The following is a 21,737-nucleotide window of genomic DNA, read 5'->3' as shown; positions in this document are numbered from 1 at the left end:
TGGGGACGATATATCGATGACTGTATCATGATTTGGACTGGGGATATTACCCAACTGAAGCAGTTTGTTGAATTTTTAAACTCCAATCAATTCAATATTAGGTTTACCTGGGAATATAGCAAAACTAACATTACATTTCTCGATGTGGAACTTTTTATTCTTCAAGACAAAATTGAAAGTCGATTACATAGGAAAAGCACAGCTTGTAATTCAATTCTTCACGCTAACAGCGCACATCCGCGACATCAGATTTTTTCTATTCCCTATGAGGAAATGATACGTGCCAGAAGAAACTGTAGTGTTGAATCTGATTTCATTGAAAATGTTCGTGATATAACAGCCAGGTTCAAATCACGGGGGTATCCTGTTGGGGTTTTGGAGAAAGCATGTGATAAGATTATGTGTGTTCCCAGGGTAGATACTTTAAAGCACAAAAACGTAGTATCAGATAAACACATTAGGTGTGTAGTTGATTATACCCCTGCATCAATGGCTTTACGGAGATGTATGAGGAAGTTTTGGCATATACTTAAAGCAGATACAACTCTTAAGGATCTTTTATCTAATTCACCGTTATTTACTTTTCGCAGGGGTAGAACTCTTAAGAACATTTTATGTCCAAGTTACCCTAAGTTTTCTCCACATGATAATTGGCTCACCACCCATAACAAGGTTTTTTTTAAATGTGGCCGATGTGGGATGTGCAAACTTAGTAGATCCGGTATTTCTAATTTTGTCAGTCTGATGGGAGATAAATTCTCTTTCACCTCCCACATCACATGTGATAGTTGTTTCACTATATATATGATAATCTGCAAATGTGGTTTATACTATATTGGTAGTACTATTAGACCCCTTAAAGTTAGAATTAGTGAGCACTACAGAGCCCTTACATATCGAGATGAGCGTTATCCCATTATTACACATATGAGTCAATGTCCGAGCCAGACGGACAGATGGACCTTTGAATTTTTTGGCTTTGAGACAGTTGGTGCCAATCCGCGTGGCGGAAACAGGGAATTACAACTAAGGAAGAGGGAATGCCAATGGATTCTCAAACTTAGAGCGGTAGAAATGGGGCTTAATTCGAATTACGAAATGGAATATTTTTTGGACTGATGTAACACAATTGTAGACATTACGGTTATCATATTGCTGTCTTTACATTAGTATATGGGTCTTCTCCATTCCAGTAAATAATATTGTCTATTAGAGTGCTGTGGAGGATAGCCATTGTTTCAATCGGTTATTATGTACTGCTTATATATTATGGTAAATTCATTTAAAGTATATATAATTTGTTTCTCTCTACAATATAGCCTTCTCCATCTGTTGATGTTGGATCATTGTATAGCTGTTATGATGACTTATATAGCAGGTATTGACTCTTGTAATATTAACTGACTTATCGCTGCCCGGTTTGACTTGAGAGACAGGGGCCAAGGCACAAATGTTCGTTTAATTCTCTGATCTCTTGATATGTTGCTTCAGATATAGATATATCATCACTGCAGGATATATGAGGAGATATTGTATATTGGCATACTCCGGTTGATGTAGTTACGTGCTTGACTATTTTTCATTTTGTGGTCTTAAGCGGTTTATTTTTATATTCTTTATACTGATCCTGGTTGGATTCTCCCCTTTTTTGATACCATTTTAAGGTTGAAATTAGTGACTGTAACCTCATTAGTTACAGGGTGTTTGGGGTAGTAATGAATGATGATCTTTTTCTCTTCAAGATGGCGCCCGCGAGTTGGCGGTGAATTGTACCTTACACTTTAATACGTTGCGCTTTTTAGTGGTACGTGCGCCGGCTTATGGGCGGTTACTTAAGGAGGCATTTCAATGTAGTCAGGTTTCTTTGAAGGCTGGGTGATCGGAACTGCTAATTTCGGCTCCGGTCTATCCGATGTGTCTCATATGAGGATCAGGTAAGAGATAAATACTTTTTGTGGTTATATTGGGAGCATACTTAATATTGAGATTTATCTTAATTACGACATTGTGCTAATCGGCTCTTTGGTAATATTTTCAACAGTAGAGACGTCGTGGACACTCTATTACATTTTAACGCTGCTATGGCTAGATGGCCATAAGCGGGTAGGTGTTTGACATTGATATCAGGAGAAGCACTTGACTATGATAGTTTGTTTGCTACTTGTTATACCTCGCATTTTATTTTACTTTCAGAAGTTGATGTGATACATGTCTATGAAAAGCTAGCAACACTGAGTTTTCTCGCATTATAATCGATCGAGGTATGGCAATTTCACCTGGGTCTTATATTCTCTCGAGATATTTCTCACTGGTTACTGGTGTTTTTGGTGTAATTTGATGGGTCACTTGTAGATATTGATCACACTTATTTTACTTTTGAATTTAGTTCACATTATCATTATTGATAGTTGGTTAGCTGTGGGTGTTGCCTTGGTTTTCCCTTTCTCGCTTGTCACACTGGGCTGTGATGGTTGTGACCTATATGGTAAATTTTTATGTTATAGTACTTATTAAATGAATAGTTCCTGAATTTGACTTTAATTGCACAATAATGAAGAGTTGCCAACTGCCGTTCTGTGTTATGTTTTATTTCTTGTTATGATAATTAATATTAGTAATAGAATACGTGTAAATATGCATTGTTATCCTTAATTTCAATTTACACATATATTGCATTTTGGGTTCTTTACAGCCTTGATAAAGTCACGGGGAGTACCCACTCCCATGACGAAACACGTGTTGGCTGGTTCATTGTCACAATAAAGGATGGATTCGTCAATCAACATGATGTTTATTGGACTGTGTTAATTTACAGATTTCCAGTGAATGTTCTATTAATGATTTATTTACTCTACATTGTTTGTCAGAGCCCTATTCAATACTAAATTGATATATAATATGAGTGCCTAGGTCTCCAATATTTACTTTGCCCTAATAACATGTCTTCCCCCTTCGCACCAGGTTCACACAAAAGAAGTTGCAGCAGCACAGCCTTTAGAAGATATCTCATACAGGATGGTACATTGTGTACAAGAAATTCATTCTTCAGCTTTCAGTGAAACTTTCAAATATACGATATTCCTACAGAACTGAACATTAGCTTAAACTTCTGCAGTTCAGCTCCTGAAATGAGAGAAACGAGAGAGAGAGTGAAATAACCAACAAAAAACCAACACTTTTCCAGCGTCAGCATGAGTTATCAAATTGAGGCCTACAGGCTACTTTAACGTGAGCACACTTTTTACTAGTGTCACCACTGATCGACTAAAACTCACCCTCCAGCTTACTGAACCCTACCATCCAACCCACTAAAATTATCATTCGATGCACTGAAACTGAGTGAGCATCATGCCCACTAAAACTCACTGAAAAGCTAACTCACTAAGAATAATAAAGCATTTTTTTTTCTCTTTGCAATAAATCTGCACATTTAACTCGTCAGGATATGAATTTGAGTCAAGTGAGACAGAGACAAGACTCTGACTCAGTGACGCTGACTCAATACAGAGCTTTTTGTTGAGAATGGACACCCAAGCAAGTGGGAGTGAGCCTCTGAATGTCATACTGAGAATGAGTGCTCACTGTAGTGACACAGAGGCCCTGAATGAGATCCGCTTTTGCAAAAGTGAACATTAGACATTCTAAAGTCATCATTCTTAGTGGTTAGGTGTGATATTTATTGCATCTGATAAATAACAATACCGCTGAGTGAGTGGTTTATTGATTGCAATAAATAGCACCTAATTATGAGTTTTTCCCCTATAATGAGGAATAACATGCAGATCTTGGTGCTTATTGCACCAAAATGCATATGCCCATTAATTACTGAGCAATTTTCTCCCTTTAAATTCTGACACGTTCAATCTGCTGAAATTTGTTGAGGATGCATTTTCTATTACATTGAGTGCCTCATTTACAAGGCCTTTGTGCCACCTTTGCGTAATTTTTTAACATAGCAGTGGCACTAGCAGTGCTATACACTGCTCCAGATTTACATACTGACGCATTGGGACTAATGCGTCAGTTTGTAAACCCTTGTGTCACATTATACCTGCACCAGGTATAATGTATGCAGGGTAGGCGTTCCCACGAAAAAAGCTACAGAGAAATGACGCAGTGAAATCTTACTCAGTGATATTGGGGGGATATCCACCTCAGTGAGACAGGTCATCCAGTTCACTGAGATGGATGGCAGTGAGACCAGGGACCATTTCATGGAGACTGATCATCAAGTGAATCAGAGCATTCAAAAGTGAGAGACTTAGAAGACCAGTGAAAACGAGCATCGACTCAGCCAGGAAAGATATTCAACTCTCTGTCCAAAATTGAATTTTTCCTGCTAGAGTGCTCCCCACAGACAGATAAAACAACATTTTTGGCCCTTTTGTTTTTTTGTATTTTGGTTCTGCAACTATGTGTAATTTAATGCTTACCCAAGCCTCAGCTCACCTTATAGAAGCAGTAGCCCTCAACTCAGCGATACTATATCTTTCTTTTCAATCTACACCTTTGCTACAGCTCAGTTTTTTAGGTTGGGCATAGCAGAGCGCAAACACTGCTTTTCTGACGTGTTGTTATCTATTTGGGCTCTTAACCATGCCCACCTCACACCCTTCACTTTCACTCATTCATGGGATTGCCCTTCAAAAATAAAATCCTTTGTTATCTTTGGTAAATGCTTTATGTTTGTCCCTCCTTGGGGCGGTTTAGTTACCGCCTTGGAGATCGACTCTGTTACATGGCTAATTGCACTTTTGCAATACATTTGACTGAAACAAACATCTTTTTCCTTTTGTGTGTCTCCTTCACGCTCATGTCGTGGTGCTTTGAATCAGATCCTTTATGTGAAACTGTTTTACTTTTCATTCAAGGCCTGAAGAAATACAATCAAAATCACCCCATCCTGATTGAAGTCCATTGGCTCCCTAGTCCGGCCTTCACCATCTACAAAACAAGCTGCATCATTTACAAAGACATCAAGACCAACACTGTCTTGAGGACAACCTCACCATATCCTGTGATCCTCAGCATGCCTGCAACTCAGACTCTATCAGGCTACAGACTGAGAAGAGTAAAAAAGAAAAAACAAGGCATTAAAGACCGCCAAGGAACCGCCATGCTGAAGACTGCCAGTGCAGGCGGTTTTCCGCTCGGCGAATTATGACTGCTGGCAGCCCTCCGTCCTTTTTCGGATGGAGAGCTGCCAGCAGCCATACTGGCAGTCGGCGGGGAAGTGGAGGTTGCTCCACGTCCACCGCCCGTCATCAGAACACCACCCACCGAATCACATCCCATGATTCGGTGTGGTGGTGTTCTGGTGACGGGTAGCTGGCGGCGGAGCAGCCCCCATGCATCCCGTCCCCTCCCGGAGGATCAACGGAACAGGTAAGTTGATCGTCCGTTAGGGGAGGGGGTGAGGGGGTGTTGTGTGCGTGCATGGGGGTGTGCGTGTGAGTATGTAGGGGTGTGTGTGAGTGCGTGTATGCATGCGGGGCGTGTTGTGTGTTTGAAAATGTGTGCATGTCTATCTGTTTGTATGTCTGTGAGTATGTGTGCGTGTATGTCTGTATGTATGTGTGCGTGTATGTCTGTGTGTGTGTTGGTATGTTTGGTGGTTAGAGTGCAGGTATGTTTATTGGTGGTGTCTGTATGCGTGTAGGGTGGGGGGGTGTTCCAATGTTGGGAGTAGGGGTGGGGAGGGGGGTCCTGCCACCTTTGGGGGGTGGCAGGGGGGTTGGGGGTGTGAGGGGAGGACTCGGGGGTGGGGGGTGGAGGAGACCCCTATCAGTGCCTGGAAGGAATTCCCTGGCACTGATAGTGCCTACCGCCATGGATTTCATGGCGGTTCCAAACCACCCGAAATTCATGGCGGTCTGCAGGGTCGTGATACCGCCGGCGGTTTGGTGACGGCTGCCGGGCTGGAGACCGAAGTCTCCAGCCCAGCAGTCGTCACCGCCCTGGCGGTCAGAATGGAGAAGTGCCAGATGACCATGGCGGTAACCTCCATAGTCTTAATTCCATTTTTTTTTCCGCCGGCCTGTTGGTGGTATTACCGCCACTTCTCCACCGTCCGCCAGGGTTGTAATGAGGGCCTAAGTCTTTTTCATCTATGAACCCAGAATCTGAAACACTCTTTCCGTATGCATCAGGAACGCCACAAGCTGCTCCAAATTAGGACAGAGCTGAAGATAAACCTCTTTCAAAAACACTATAGCACAATGAATAAAAAGTTTACAACAGGAGCCCACCTCTCTTATCACTTGTTGACTTTATGCATGTCTTTGACCCTGTATGACACTCCACTACATTTTGGCTAGGTTTGTGACAAGGAAATACCACATACATACATTCATAAAATCAGATGCCATGTGCACCCAATATGTGCGCTAGATTCCTATAATACATGAAGTAACATTACAGACTATAAAAACAAACTCAACAGAGATAATTTCCTAAGGTCAAACATTTCGGTCAAGCAGGGGAGCAGGGACTAGTTGCAGGTATTCTGTTCGTACATTGTGCAATTCAGCAGCTATATGGATATTTCTTTCTCACCCCTCCTTTACACTCAAGTTTAATCCTTTGTCTTAATTCCGTAGATCATCACTGGGTTTGATCCTGTGAGGCTTATGGGGGAGGGATCCAGCAATACAATCAAAGCAAAAGGGCCCCCATCCGCCATCCGCCACAGATTCAACATTAGTTATTCCATCACAACATGAACACAAATCATATCGTGTCAATATATTGTTTTCCAAAATTCAGTATTATTTAATTATATCCAGTACATGGCTGCTCACCATCGAGTTGGGCCGCTGTTCAAGTGAAAACACTAACCAATAGCTCGTCTTGGTTAGAGAGGGATGCCTTAAGTCATCTTGGCATTCATCTGGTTTAACTGCCACATGCTAGATGAACACATAGAGTAGGGCTGATTTTAAAATGTTCGAAGGTGTTACTATACCTTCTCTAGATTAACCATGGAGAACCTAAAAATCCTCTTTTCTGTAGTTGTGTCCACACAGTAATGGATATATGCCCTGATGATGACCTCACTAAAAATAATGTCTTACCTCTACTGAGGTCGAAACGCGTTGGCAACGATTAATAGGAGGAGTATGGAGGAGTCTCCTTCCTTTTGCAACTCAAATTATTCCCTCAAAAAGAACTGACCCGGGATGATAATATATAGCCTTAAGGTGGAAACAGTCTTGTTGACGCATCTCCCCCACTTATGAATGTTTATATATCTAAAGAGAGTAAAATGATATACATCCTATATTTTGTGTTTACTATCCTGGATACTCATCAACACTTGAAATTTGTATGTGTGTCATTGTTTTATGTATTGACATGATGTGTGACATGTAATCACAATGCTTTGTAGTATTTTGGTGTATAGAATTACAGTATGTATTTTCTGTTTGTTTTTTTATTTTAAAAAACAATTCCTTTTGAGTGTTACAATATTTTAAGTGCTAAAATATAATTAAATAACGCTGAATTTTGAAAAAGAAATTCCTGACGTGATTTGTGTTCATGTTGTGAAGGAATAACTAATTTTGAATCTATGGAGAATTAGGGGTCTTTTGCTTTGATTGTCTTAATTCTTGGCACATGAGGTTAGAGCACCGGTGCAGGCAGAAGGTACATATGGCCACTTTTCTAGTTTGGGGTCAAAAGTCCAAGAGGACTCAGGGTGTTGGCATCAAAATAAAAGTGGTTCCATTTAGCAAATCAAATAGCCCACATTTGCAAACCAGGGCAGTTTTGAAGTTGTAATGACACGCTGTATAGGTGTTTTGCAAAGTATGGGAAACTGCATGCATTTGTGCTTGCTGCAGACAATGTTTGTGGAAATATCAGGGAAATCAACAATAACAAGCATGGGCAAAGCCAATTGGTCTCCATTACAAAATGAGATATTTGCTTTGTCAATGTTTAGCTGTGTTGTACAGTAAGGTGGCTGCTGTGCAGCATGGCTGAAAGTTTAAAGAAGAACTGGGAGGGACAATTTTTGTCAGGAGGGAGGGTTGGGGCGGGAGGCAAAACAGTGGGAGGGGCAAGGCAACCTGAGGGCAGCGGGAGGCAACACACACAGCAGAGGGTGTGGGGAAGAATCTCTATGATTCAGCCAGTGGTGTCCGTGTCATATTGCTTTTTTTGTTATGGCAGGTGGGATGTCAAGCAGCAACATGAAAGTGGGAGGGGGAAAGCAGCAACACAGACAAGGGAGGGAGAGTAGGGCAAGCAGTAACCTGGATGCGGGAGGGAGGAAAGGGGCAAGCAGCCATATGGATGACAGAGGCAGGTTGGGAGGCAAACAGCAACACACATGAGGGGGAGGTATGGGCAAGCGGCAACATGGATGAGGGAGGGAGGGCAGGTGAGGGCAAGCACAGATGTGGGAGAGAAGGCAGATGGCTGCAAGTAACATGGATGACGGGGACCGGGTGGGTGCAGGTGAACAATAAGGACAAGCAAGGAAGGAAGAACCATGGATCAGGGAGGAAGCAAGGGCAGGTGGAGGCAAGCAACACAGATGATGGAGGGTGGGAGGAATACAGAGGGGGAGAAGTACACAAAGTAAATGGCTGAAAAGACGTGCCGTGGCAGGGTGCTTAACAAAAAAAAGTAAAGTCTAAAAAGAACATGAGCAGTGGAAGGGCACAAGTAATGCATCCTTGCTTCAGGGGAGGGGCAGACCAATAAAGAGGAAGGAAGCCTATGGCAAGCTGACTAATAAGAAGAAAACAAACGAGTACGACAAGGAAGCCAACCAGGCCCGCAACACTCATTGGGCTAAAAGGGCTTCAGCCCTTCTCGACGCCTTCCTTAGCCTGGGCTGCCTGCTGATTGCACGCACAACCCTTCCTGATGTACATTTCTTAAAATTATAAAAAGAGAAACAATTCCAATCCTCTTTTGTTTCCATTGAAACTGCACATCGAGTTGTGTTCCTAACATCCGATGTTTTAGCACCAAGAGAAGATCATTTTAGGGACCATTTCAGATCCGCCTGAGCCAACTGACCACTAAAAGGGCTTGAGCAACCCCCCACCTCCTTACCCCCTCCCTCACCTGTAGGGCACATCCTAAACTCACATATTTGAAAGCGCTCTCATATGTGTTAATGTAGAAAAACTAGGCTCTGTGAATTATTAGCCTAGGATCACACAATTTGGTGAAACAGGGAAGGTGTGACAGATCTACAGTTTTCTAGTTTCATGCTGTGAAAATCAGCAACTGGATGGGTATCTCTCTCATATCAAACATTTAATACCTTGGTTTAAAATGTTTGGCGAATGATGTTAGAGCAAACCACATTTTGTTGCAGTTTTCCATAACACAAACTTGCCCCAAAGTCATATGAGAGCTTCACCACAAACCCAGAGTAGTTGTACACTTCTTTTCCAAAATAGATTAAGGCCCTCATTATGACATTGGTGGTAAGTGCCGCTTACCGCCATGCTGACTGCTGCCAACATACCGCGACCGCAGCGGTATACCGCTACGGGTATTATGACCCACACATAGAAATCCGCCACTATACAGACACACACATAAGTTCACCAGTGTAGGACGCTGGCCTGGCTCATAGTGGGTACCTTGTGGTACTTACACCTTGTGCCAGGTCCAGTTACCTCTTTTTAGTAGAATAGAGGTGTTTCTAGCAGCTTAGGCTGATAGAAGGTAGCTATGGCAAAGCAGCTAGGCTGAACTAGGAGACATGCAAAGCTCCTACTATACCACTTATATCATATAGCACAATATCATAAGAAAACACAATACTCAGAGTTACTAAAAATAAAGGTACTTTATTTTTTTGACAATATGCCAAAAGTATCTCAGAGAATACCCTCACTTAGAAGGTAAGTAATATACACAAGTTATATGTACACAAACCCAAAACAGGTAAGTAACAGTAAGAAAAGTAGTGCAAACAATGTAGCATCACAATAGGATGCAATAGGTGAACATAGGCCTAGGGGCAACACTAACCATATACTCCAAAAGTGGAATGCGAATCACAAATGGACCCCAGACCTATGGGAGCTTGTAGAGGGTCACTGAGACTGTAAGAAAACAGTCAGGGTGTCCAAGATACCCCACCCCAAGACCCTGAAAAGTAGGAGTAAAGTTACCCTATTACCCCAGAAGGACACAACAGTCGTGATAGGGGGATTCTGCAAGAACCACAAGCACCAGCTAAACACTGAAGACGGATTCCTGGATGTGAGGACCTGCAAGGCAAGGGGACCAAGTCCAAGAGTCGCAATAGTGTCCGGGGGGGCAGGAGCCCAGGAAACCCTAGATAAAGGTGCAAAAGGGCTGCCTCTGGGTGGAAGAAGCCAAAGATTCTGCAACAACGAAAAGGGCTAGGAACTTCTCCTTTGGATGGAAGATGTCCCACGGCGTGCTGGATATTGAAGAAGTGTTTCCACGCAGAAATACTGCAAACAAGCCTTGCTAGCTGCAAGGGTTGCAGTAGAGGTTTTTGGGAGCTGCTGGGGACCAGGAAGGACCAGGATGTCCCCCTTGGAAGAGGAGACAGAGGGGGCGCTCAGCAACTCAGAGAGCCCCCACAGAAGCAGGCAGCACCCACAGAAGTACCAGAGCAGGCACTTAGAAGATTTGTGAACCGGAGTCCACTCAGAGTCACAAAGGAGGGTCCCACAACGTTGTAGTCCAACTCAGAGGGTTGAGCACTGGAGGACGGAGTGCTGTGGACCCAGGCTAGGCTGCGCACAAAGGAATCCTTGGAGAAGTGCACAGAAGCCGGAGCAGCTGCAAATTACGCAGTACACAGGTTTGCAGTCTAGCGTGGGGAGGCAAGGACTTACCTCCACCAAACGTGGACTAAAGGATCACTGGACTGTGGGGGACACTTGGATATAGCTCCTGTGTTTCAGGGACCATGCTTGTCGAGATGAGAGGGGACCCAGAGGACTGGTGATGCAGAAGTTTGGTGCCTGCGTTAGCAGGGGAAGACTCTGTCAAACCACAGGAGATTTCTTCGGGATTTCCAGTGCAGGGTGAAGGCAGACAGCCCTCAGAGCATGCACCGACAGGAAGCAGTCGAGAAAGCAGGCAGGATTAGGCTCTACAATGTTGCTGGTAGTTGTCTTGCTACTTTGTTGTGGTTTTGCAGGCATCCTGGAGCAGTCAGCGGTCGATCCTTGGCAGAAGTCGAAGAGGGAAGTGCAGAGGAACTCTGGTGAGCTCTTGCATTCGTTATCTGAAGAATACCCCAGAGGAGAGACCCTAAATAGCCAGAAAAGGAGGTTTGGCTACCAAGAAAGGAGGATTGGCTACCAAGAGAGGTAATAGCCTATCAGAGGGGGTCTCTGACGTCACCTGCTGGCACTGGCCACTCAGAGCAGTCCAGTGTGCCCCCAACACCTCTGAATCCAAGATGGCAGAGGCCTGGGGCACACTGGAGGAGCTCTGGGAACCTCCCCTGGGAGGAACTGGTCAGGGGAGTGGTCACTCCCCTTTCCTTTGTCCAGTTTCGTCCCAGAGCAGGGCTGGGGGATCCCTGAACCGGTGTAGACTGGCTTATGCAGAGGTGGGCACCATCTGTGCCCATCAAAGCATTTCCAGAGGCTGGGGGAGGTTATTCCTCCCCAGCCCTTCACTCCTATTTCCAAAGGGAGAGGGTGTAACACACTCTCTCAGAGGAAATCCTTTGTTCTGCCTTCCTGGGCTGGAGCTGCCCAGACCCCAGGAGGGCAGAATCCTGTCTGAGGGGTTGGCAGCAGCAGCAGCTGCAGTGGAAACCCCGGAAAGGCAGTTTGGCAGTACCAGGGTTCTGTGCTAGAGACACGGGGGATCATGGAATTGTCTCCCCAATACCAGAATGGGTACATGTTATATGGCCATGTTCGGAGTTACCATTATGACGCTATACATAGGTAGTGACCTATGTAAAGTGCACGCGTGTAATGGTGTCCCCGCACTCACAAAGTCTGGGGAAATTGCCCTGAACGATGTGGGGGCACCTTGGCTAGTGCCAGGGTGCACACACACTAAGTAACTTGGCACCCAAACTTCACCAAGTGAGGGTTAGACATGTAGGTAACATATAAGTTACTTATGTGCAGTGAAAAATGGCTGTGAAATAACTTGGACATTATTTCACTCAGGCTGCAGTGGCAGGCCTGTGTAAGAATTGCCTGAGCTCCCTTGGGGGCAAAAGAAATGCTGCAGCCCATAGGGATCTCCTGGAACCCCAATACCCTGGGTACCTAAGTACCATATACAAGGGAATTATATGGGTGTACCAGTGTGCCAAAGAGAATTGGCAAATTTAGTCACTAGCCTGCAGTGACAAATTTATAAAGCAGAGAGAGCATAAACACTGAGGTTCTGGTTAGCAGATCCTCAGTGATACAGTTAGGCACCACAGGTAACACATACAGGGCACATACTATGAGCACTGGGGTCCTGCCTAGCAGGATCCCAGTGACACAAGGGCTAAAACAAACATACATACAGTGAAAATGGGGGTAGCATGCCAGGCAAGATGGTACTTTCCTACAACCAGCCCAAAGGTAAGTGATAAACTGGCGGTACCAAAACCCACACCGTTAAGGCAACAGAAATACCCCCACAGCATCATGACCCACGAATCACTGCGCGGTCATTCAACCGTGGTAAACCATTGCCGGTACAGACCGCCGCGCTCAAAATACACACACACATACAAAACTACACCACAATGGACAATTCAAACTACATACACCTGACACCCATACACACACCACACCCACACACCCACACCAATATAAAACACACACTACCCACAACCCTTTACGACCCAAAGAATTTGACAACTGAGAGAGAGACAAGCCAGGAGCACCCACTGAATCTGAGCCACAAAACACCGTCATCCATACACCATCCATGCACCTCACAGCACACACGCCAACACATCACCCCACACACACTTACACACACTACTCACACTGCACCAATGGCACCACAACGACACCCCAGATTTTCTGAGGAGGAGCTAAGGGTCATGGTGGAGGAAATCATCCGGGTAGTGCCACAGCTATTCGGATCACAGGTGCAGCAGACGTCCATTGCTAGGAAGATGGAGCTGTGGCGGAGAGTCGTGGACAGGGTCAACGCCGTGGGAACAAGGGCTGACATCAGGAAGAGGTGGAACGACCTACGGGGGAAGGTGCGTTCCGTGGTTGCAAGACACTAGATAGCTGTACAAAGGACTGGCGGTGGACCCCCACATCCTCCCCCACAACTAATAACATGGGAGGAACAAGTCTTGGCGATCATGCATCCTGAGGGCCTGGCAGGAGTAGCAGGAGGACTGGACTCTGGTAAGTCAAATCTTTACAACTTAATCCCCGCTACCTGCATGCATCACAAACTCCTACCCCTACCCTCACCCCCATCACTCCACCACCTCACATATACCCCAACATCACAAGCCCCCCATCCCAATACCAAGCCCTGCATGCAACACCAATGCATGGACCCCCATCACAGACCTGCATGGACACCCATCACCACAGCATGTACACTAGTGACAATCACTTAGCCTACCAAGTCACAACTCACACAAGCAAAAGCTGCCTTAGTAATAACAACCATAGAGGGAAACATACCCATGCACAAGATGTCACACGCAGAAACAATAACACTGCATTTACATCCCCACATGACCCCCACACAACATCACCAGAGAAGAGGTGCCAGCAACATCCAGTCCCCCCCAAAAGAGGCCCACAGTGATGACAGCAGCTCTGCAGGCCTGAATCAGGATGACCAACCTGGCCCATCAGGGACCTCTGGACAGTTGGTGACCCAGCCACATTCCCAAACCACCACAGAGCCTCCCCCCCTCAGAAACACCAGCACAGCACACACCCAGCGGGCCCATCCCTCTGTCCCCAGGACATGTCAATCAGCAGCGTGTCCACAACTACAGGGACCCCAGGCAACCCAACAAACACAGGCCGATCAGGGACCTGGGGTCAGTGGCAGTGGGCACACGGTTCAGGGGACAGAGGCATATGACAACAGGGAACCGACCCTCCAGGAGGCACTCACCAACATCCTGGGAGCTTACCACCATTCCCAGGAGACCATGGGCCAGATACTGGCCAAGCTGCAGGAGACCCAGCGGCTGCAGGAGGGACAGTACCTGGGGATCAGGGAGGACCTGAGGGACATCCACACCACCCTGGTCACCAGTGCAGGGGTGCTGACAGACATGGCCAACACCATGAGGGAGGCAGTGGCACACCAACGGGCCCCTGACACTAGCCACACCGAAGAACAGCCCTCCACCTCCACCAACGTTAGTGGACAGGAGGCCCCCCCACTGGAACAACAGGCCACCAGCACCCCACCCCCTGCAGAAGGAGAACCACTACGCAAAAGGTCCCTGTGATCAAGGCAGAAGCCAGGGAACATTGCCAAGACCCCTGCCAGGAAATAGGACTCCCTTGATTGTCACCCTTGTGTCCCACTCTGTCACCCTGTCCACCTTGAACTGACATTGCTCCACTTCCTTTGTCCCCTTGGACAATGCACCTGTGATACCAATAAACCGGACTCTATCCTGGACATTCCTCCACCATTAACCCAGCACATTGCAATACCCCCTAAACATATTATCACAGAAATAAACACACTTGAAATAAATACAAGTATGGAGTCTGTCAACTGATTGAAATATGTATTACTTAAACAAGCTGTAAACATTGCAATTAAAATGTACAGTTATATTTACATAGGTATGACCTGTAGTGGGCAGCAGTAAACACACCAGGAGCCAGAGTGGGGCACAGATATCTGAAAATAGAGATGCCAAAGGGTACAGTAAGTGGCCATGGAAATAGGGAAATCAGGCTGCCATGTACAATGCCCAACACAAAACTGCAATGAAAGGTGAAGTTACAGTGTCTTACCTATGTGTCACTGGAAGTAATGTTGGATTATTGTAGTTCTGTTGTCCACATCCTCTTCCTCTGCCTCCTCTTCGTCACTGTCCACATGCCCCACCGCTGTCACACGACTATCCTCAGGTTCATCCTTCTGCAGAAAAGGCACCTGGCGTCTCAAGGCCAGGTTGTGCAACATGCAACGATGATCTGGCACACCTTCTTGGGTGAGTAGTACAGGGATCCACCTGTCAGATGGAGGCGCCGGAATCTGGCCTTCAGGATGCCAAAGGTGCGCTCAATGATCCTCCTTGTGCGCCCATGTGCCTCATTGTAACGTTTCTCTGCCCTTGCCTGGCATTCCTCACTGGGGTCAGTAGCCATGAGAGGTTGGGGTAACCAGAGTCACCTCTAAATATCGAGGGATACCTGTTAGCCACACACTCACCACCCTTAGGGACAACCCCACCCCTATATACCTACATCAATTGGGTGGGGACCATGGGCTCACCTATTAGCCACACCCGGTGCCTCAGGAGTTGAGCCATCACATATGGGATGCTACTATTCCTCAGGATAAAGGCATCATGCACAGAGCCAGGATACTTTGCATTGACATGGGAGATGTACTGGTCCGCCAAACACACCATCTGCACATTCAGAGAGTGAAAGCTCTTTCGATTTCTGAATACCTGTTCATTTCTCCGGGGGGGACAAAGGCAATATGTGTACCATCTATGGCACCAATGATGTTGGGGATATGTCCCAGTGCATAGAAATCAGCCTTCACTGTGGTCAAATCCTCCACCTGGGGGAATACGATGTACCTGTGCATGTGTTTCAGCAGGGCAGACAACACTCTGGTCAGCACGTTTGAGAACATAGGCTGTGACATTCCTGATGCCGTGGCCACTGTCGCTTGGAAGGAACCACTTGCCAAGAAATGGAGCACTGACAGGACCTGCACTAGAGGGGGGATACCTGTGGGGTTGCGGATAGCTGAAATCATGTCTGGCTCCAATTGGCCACACAGCTCTTGGATTGTGGCCCGATCAAGTCTGTAGGTTAGGATAATGTGCCTGTCCTCCATTGTCGCCAGGTCCACCAGGGGTCTGTATACGGGGGGATGTCTCCATCTCCTATTCATCCTTAGTGGTTGAACTCTAGGGTGAAAAACGGTGAGCAGAAGGTCATATTCAAACATATACTCAGATTAATATGCAATTTTTGTTTTATAGAAACAGTATGTGAACTTGTAAGTCAGTTGATGTGCCTATGTCTGATGTGACGCAGTTAGGTGCCATGGACTGTGCCCCCCTGAAATGGCGGCTGCTGGACCTGTGAGGAGGGACAAGTGGAAATGAAGTGATTCCGCTGGCGTTGTTCGCCGTTGCGGTTGGCGGTCGATGACCGCCGTGCAACACCGCATTGGTTATCATTGGGGCCTACGGGTTCCAGGAGCCAATGGCGATGTATGCCAGCGGTGACGGTACGCATCGCCACGGACGTCACCACCATTTTCTATCTGTTTACTCACTTGCTACCTGACCTTCAACAGGAGAGGACCTACACTGCAAGTGCTGCTGTGACCTGTGTCTGGAAGCGACCATAGCTCGAGTGTCTGGGGAAAGGGCCCCTGCCTTCACTTCCGAGGAGTTGGAGAGACTGGTGGATGGGGTCCTACCCCAGTACCCTTTACTTTATGGTCCTTCATACCAACAGGTGGGTACACTGTGAGCATGATGCGTGGGGTATGAATGTATGGAGTGCTGTGTGTGTAAGCCTCATGTAGGGGGGGCTGAGGGGGCCTGGACAGAGTGCTGCATGTATGGTGGTCAATGTCTGTGCGTAAGGGGATGGGATGGATATGGTGGGCCATGAGTATGACAGTCCGGATGGTATGACTAATACCTTTTCTATTGTATTTTTCCTGCAGGTCAGCGCCCATCAGAAAAAGGGTGTTTGGCGTGCCATCGCCATGGAGGTGCGGACCCTGGGGGTCTTTGACAGGCGGAGCACCCACTGCCGCAAACAGTGGGAGGACCTGCGCTGCTGGGCAAGGAAGACGGCAGAGGCCCAGCTGGGGCTGGCCTCCCAATGAGGAAGGGGCGCCCGTCGTACCCTGATCCCCCTGATGTTCCGCATCCTGGCGGTGACCTATCCAGAGTTGGATGGGCGCTTGAAGACATCACAGCAGCCACAAGGGGGTGAGTACAGATTCAGATTCTTGACTTTGCTGGCATTAAGGTGTTACCTGGGTGGGGGATGTGGGCTGTGGGTGCCCCTAGGCCAGGGCGAACATGGCAGGGTAGGTTCCATGATGGGCAAGCTCAGATGCACTCCAACCACAATAATGTTGGTGGGCATCTACTACTGGGCAGGGTCCTGTGGGTTTCAGGTGTGCAGCTAATGGCGTTAGGCATTGTACCCCATTGGCTGGTGACTAGCATTGTAACTGGTAGTGCATGGCCTAGTGCATAGGGCTGTTCCCTGTGAGTTGTGTACGCCAACGGTGGTATTGTTGCTGGCATTGACCAAGTGTATCCTCTGTCTCTCCCCCCTTTTTGTTTTGTCACCCTGTTCTTGTGTGCATTAGCATCATCTGGCGGAGGAGCAGAGGCACCGGCGACAGAGGGAGCTGCATCCCACATGGGCCAGGTGGCTGAATCCACCAACGGTGAGGGCACCAGTGGGACGGAGGGCGAAGGGAGCACCACGATGGAGACAGGAGGGGACAGAACCGGCAGCGACTCCTCCTCCGATGGAAGCTCCCTGGCGGTGGCGGACACCTCTGTGCCCACCCCAACTACAGGTACTGCCGCCCCCCGTACCAGCACCACCCTCCGAGCAGCCCCTCAGCGTGTTTCCTGTGCCCGCTCACCCAGGAGGGTGGGCATCTCCTTCGCCCCAGGCACCTCAGGCCCTGCCCCAGTCAGCCCTGCTGCCCTCAGTGAGGAGACTATTGAACTCCTGAGATCCCTCTCTGTCGGGCAGTCAACCATACTGAATGCCATCCAGGGTATTGCAGGGCATTTGCAACAAATAAATGGGCATTCACTCTGGCGTGGTGGCCCAACAGAGAGCATTCCAGGCTCTGGCCAACTCACTGATGGCAGCCATTGTCCCTGTCTCCAGCCTCCCCCCTCCAACTTCCTCCACCCAGTCCGAATCCCCTCAACCCCGGCCTATCCCAAGCACACCTTCAGACCAGCATTCACCCAAATCAACACACAGAAGTGGCTCAGGCAAACACAAGCACCACACTTCATCCCACAGGCACTCACACAAGCACCATCCAGATGCAGACACACCAACATCCACTGCCTCCACTGTGTCCCCCTCCTCCTCGTCGTCCACCTCCCTCCCAGTAGAGTCTCCACTCTGCATGCACTACATCCTCATCCACTACCTCCATCACCAGCACGCCTATCACTACACACCCCTCACTGGCAGTCACCACCCCCACATCCATGCACACGTCCCTTGTGTCCTCTCCCACTGTGTCTGTGACCCCTCCTCCCAAGTTACACAAATGCAAGCACACAGACATCCAACAGCCTTCCACCTCACAACAGCATCCAGCCCATGCACCTGCATCCAAGCACATGAGGCTGACACCTTCTACAACCACTCCCTCTCCGTTCACTCCCAAACCTTCACCCTCTTCCCACCCCAGTGTCCCTAAGAAGCTTTTCCTCGCCACCATTGACCTATTCCCTACCCCTCCCCACGTCCTTCACTTCAGGCCAGGGTGGCCAGAACCCAGACCAGCACCTCAGACTCCCAGTCCACGGCCACTGTGGTTTCTGCAGCTACTGCAGGTGTGAGAGGCTCCAAGGAGGCACCCATCAGCACAGCCAGTGTGCCAGCACCACCTAGCAAGGGCAAGAAGGGGCCGCCACCTAGCAAGGGCAAGAAGGGGACACCAGCCAGCAAGGGGAAGGAGGCACCACTAGCCAGCAAGGGCAAGAAAAAAACACCAGCTGGCAGAAGCAAGGATGCACCACCATCTGCCAAGGGCAGGAAGGGGCACATATCACCAGCCATAGCACTTCACCGAGGCTGCAGGGGAAGGGCTGGAGCCTTCCCCCATCACCGACAGCACAGCCACCTGCACCGCAGCCAGCCACTTGCACCGCAGCCAGCACCGCCACCTGCACCGCGGCCAGCAGCACCACTGCCAGCAGCAGCAGCCCCAGTGGGCAGCCGTCCGAGGCTGCAGTTGAAGGGATGGAGCCTCCCACCACCACTGACAGCATCACCACCTGCACCGCGGACAGCACCGCTACCTGCACCGCCACCTTCCCCGCCGCCAGCGGCACCACTGCCAGCTGCAGCAGCCCCAATGGGCAGCCGTCCGAGGCTGCAGGTGAAGGGCTGGAGCCTTCCACCACCACTGACAGCACCGCCATCTGCAGCACACCTGCCATCCAATGAGCAGCCGTCACTGCCGGCGAGCAGTGTGTAGTAGTGACTACATGGGCTGCAGTGCATCCTGGCCCCTGCAACACCTGTCGGTGTGACATCCAGGGGAGAGACTGTGACCTTGTCCCATCCATGATGAAGCACAGTGGGCACAAAGCCCCCTCCAGAACCAGTGGATGAAGGCATCCACTCACCCCCTCCTTGGCAGGATGAAGCACAGTGGGCACAAAGCCCCCTCCAGAACCAGTGGAAGAAGGCATCCACTCACCCACTGCTTGGCAAGATGAAACACACTGGGCACAAAGCCCCATCCAGAACCAGTGGAGAAGCCACCCACTTGAGAGACTGTGGCTTTGCACTCCCCAGGACCAAGCAGTGGGCACACCACCCACCTGAGAGACTGTGCCATTGCACTCCCCAGGACCAAGCAGTGGGCATGGAGCCCCCTCCAGGCCAGTGGCGTTGTACCATCGTTCGGCTGAGGTGCCCCCCCATTCCCCGTCCCCCTGAGGTGCCCCTGCAGTGTTCTCTCCGTATTGAGGCAGGAGTCAAGTGTGGCCTTGGCCTATGTGTTATGGCCCTGTGGGCCAGAGACATTTTGGAGTGGGCATTGTCCCTCCTTTTGTATATATTGTACATACTGTTTATTGATTTAAGGACGTATTTATCTAAAACTGTACTATTACACTCATTTTAATCCATTCCTTTTGTCCTTGCGTTATTCCTGAGGGTTATGGGGTGTATATGTAATGTTGTTGCATCTGTTTGTGTGTATGGTGCTGGGGGTGGGGGTGTTGCGTGTGTGTGTCACTGTCTTTTTCCTCCCTTGTGTGCTAGGTGCAGTACTCACCGTGGTCGTCTTCGCCGGCGTTCGTGTTCCTGGTGTATGAGGAGGTACACCAGCATTGGAAAAATGTGCAGCTCGGGCTCCATGGCATCGTGGTTCTTCCTTGAGTGTCCAGAGGTGAGTTGTTTCCCTTCCGTGTACTGTTTCCGCCGTGCTTTTGATGGCGTTGATACCGCCCCAGAAAAGGTGGTGGATAGGCCTGTTGTAATGCTGTGGGCGGTACATTGTCTTCAGCCTGGCTGATGGCAGTTACCACCGCGGTGTTTGTTGCTACCGCCGTGGCGGTCGATGTGTTCAAGTGGCTGCCTGTGTTGGCAGTTTCCCCCGTGGTCATGAGTCCATTTTTTTTTTTTTACTGCCGGCCTGTTGGTGGTATTATCGCTGCTTTATCACCGACCGCCAGGGTTGTAATGAGGGGCCTAAGTGATTTGCCCTAGATTCAAAGGATGTTGAGCAAAGGCTGGGTTTCGAATCTGGTTCCCATGTTCCGGGGTTGGTAGTGCTAGCAACTAGGCCACATCTATGCATGTGAAAGCTTGCCTTACTTGCCCTCGAGGACCAAAAAGGAGGAACTTGAGCTGAGCCAGTGGCTCTAGTCAGTGGCTCTAAATCACTGTGTAAAATGAATATTTAGCTCGAGGTCAATAGAAACAGAACTAATTAAGTCTCGACAAATGCCTGGCACCACTTATCTACCAAATGGCAGCTTAATTTCATTGCAGTTTACAGGCACTATACTAAAATGCAGCAAACCACAGATCTGTTGGCACACAAAACTGAATAACAGTATACCTCTAGTATATCAGGGCCAGCATTTTGTCCTGGTATCATCCATCCAATATGCAATGAGTATGATGTCATATCTCAAGAACGACCTCCAATGTGCCATCATGAGCATTTTCCCACAGGTGCCCCTTATACAGAGAATTGCCTTCAGTAGGTCAGCAACAGCATTTTTCCACAGGTGAAGCTTACTCCAAGAAGTACCTGTGATATGCCAGTGCCAGCATTGTACCATGGGTGTCAGTAGTGTGCCTTTTATGCCATGCTACATGACAAATTACATCTACCATGCCTGTGCCAGTACTTTGCCAAGGGTGTCCCGTATGCCAGGTTTTACACCTCTAGTAAGTCAGTGTTACGCATTACCTGTAATTTGCCAATGCCAATGCCAATTACTTTGTCAAATGTGTTTTGCTAAGAATTCCCTTCTGTATTCCAGGGACAATGGCAGACTCTTGTACACACTGCATTCTCACTCACTGTTGCTCACTTACATCGACCTACTAACACTTATTCTCATTCTCACTCACGCTTCTCTCTGATTCTCACTCAATCTGTCCCTTTCTTGCTTACACTGACTCGCACTCTCTCTAGCACTCATTCTTACTCCCATTCATTCTCAGGCTCTCATTTGGCATGTAGTATTTCATTTCCTGAGTGCTAGCAGCAGCTCAGCAATGTGGTGTCTGGCTAGGTCAATGTGCTTAGATTTTCCTAAAGCCTGTGGTCTGCAAGCATATATATATATTTTTAATCTTACACCAAAATGT

The sequence above is a fragment of the Pleurodeles waltl genome, chromosome 7 (assembly GCF_031143425.1).
Source record: "Pleurodeles waltl isolate 20211129_DDA chromosome 7, aPleWal1.hap1.20221129, whole genome shotgun sequence".
Taxonomy (NCBI): Eukaryota; Metazoa; Chordata; class Amphibia; order Caudata; family Salamandridae; genus Pleurodeles; species Pleurodeles waltl.
This window is presented reverse-complemented; position numbering follows the sequence as displayed.